Here is a 1943-nt window from a genome sequence, read left to right on the forward strand (position 1 = left end):
TGGGCGTGACCTGACGGCAATCATCCAATCAGACGTCAGATTTAAGCAGAAGTGGGCGGGGCTTCGGAGGGAAATCCTGACACACAGTGGCTGGTGGCTGATGGCGGGGGCGGGGCTTGTAGACGGAAGTGTCTCCCGACTGGTCCAGCTGTCATCTAGAAGAGAGAAGAGACCATTTACACCGGCTGCCTAGGAAATGCAGAAAAAGGGAAAACGCTAAAATATGGCAACATCAAAACGATAAGGTCATGACGCCGAACTGAAAGGTAGCTATGCCCGACATATCACCGAACACACGCGTTTGTCGACGCGTTAGAGCAGCAGCCAGGGCTCGGCGTCGCGTTATTTCGAGGGGTGAAAATGATGACAAGGATTGGTAGGCTGTGTGACATTGAACATACAGGACACGAAACAGACGAGGTCGTCTAAAGAGCCATACACCATTACCAACTAGTCCTGTCCTTAAACATTCCGCCGCCCGGCCGTTGGCAACGGCGCTGTGTACGTAACCGAAAATTCGAGGGACGTTGTAGCCGTTGTAGCCGTTGAAGCCGTTTATTGCTTCCCAGTTGGAGGTTTTTAAATTTTATTTTTAATTTTTTTTTTGTGTTTGTGTTGCAAAACATGCTACAACGTCTCTGCGGTATCGGGCTATTATCCTAGCCTAGCGGCTCCGTGAAGGGAACTACCCTAGATTCAGAACAGGCAGGAGACGTCATCAACATTTCCCCCTGTATTTAAATGCCTTGCGTACGAAGGGAGGTCACTGCTGAAGAGAGAGAGAGAGAGAGAGAGAGAGGGGGAGAAAAAAAAAAAAAAGCCTCCCCTCTTCTAATATTCACGCCGTATTAACGCTGAACTACATGACAGCGAATGCACTCCATGGTCACTCAAACGTGCTCCAGCACTTGGACTAAAGAAAGAAGGTGAGATGTTGTTTTTACAGAAATGGGGCTCTCTGTCGCCGCCTAGGGGCCACAACTTGGACCTCGGATGGGGGCTTTTGTAATGTGGAAAGCGCTGAGCCAATCCTGAGCTGCATCACTAATGTAATATAATCAATATACTCTGAGACTGCAGTTAATGAGGAGACTCAAAAGTTCTCAGTTAATAAAGAAAATATCACTGAATTACATTTCTAGGAATAGTTTTACCCTCTAGTTTTCAGGTACACTCCTCCTCATCTGTTGGTTAGTTGCATCATTCATTTATTTATTAGGGTAATTATTAATTTTTAAATATGTTGTGGGACGTCCTGATAGCTTATGTAGTAGAGCTGGCGCCCTTATGTCGAGTCCTTGATGCGGTAGACACGGGTTCGACTCCGACCTCTGCTCCTTATCTGTGTATCAACCCCTATTTCTCTCCTCCTTTTCCTGTCACTATCAATTAAGGCAATAAAAGTTGCAAATAAAACATTTTAAATGTGTGTGTGTGTGTGTGTGTGTGTTTAGACTTGATTTCACAATCCACAAACAAAATAAACGAGATCAAATAAAGAAATTGGGCACACTGTTCCAGAGTGTGTTACTATTTCAGTTTTAAATGCTTCTTAGCCATAGTATAATTAAAGTAATATTTCACCATCTTATAATTAATGGGTGTTTTTTGCTCAAAGTGTCGCCACTGTGTGTCGCTGCATCGTGCCGCCGCTCTGGGATCGTTTGGTTCTCCTGCCCTGAGCTTGGTGAAGTAGATGATTGTCGATTAAACTAATCACAATAACACCCACGGATTTAACTGCCGAGCATTGTAAGGTATCTAAATATATATACATATATGGAATATATAATGTCTTTGGCGAGACAAATAATGCACAAAGCCACTGTTGATGACATAAAAAAGCCCTACTTGAAGCTTGTTGGCTGATTTTTGCAAATGTGTTTGTTGACATGAGCACGATACAACAACAAGACTTTGAATTAAAGATAAGTATTCATACG

The sequence above is a fragment of the Morone saxatilis genome, unplaced genomic scaffold, assembly GCF_004916995.1.
Source record: "Morone saxatilis isolate NCDOM2014 unplaced genomic scaffold, NCSU_SB_2.0 Contig11, whole genome shotgun sequence".
Classification (NCBI taxonomy): domain Eukaryota; kingdom Metazoa; phylum Chordata; class Actinopteri; family Moronidae; genus Morone; species Morone saxatilis.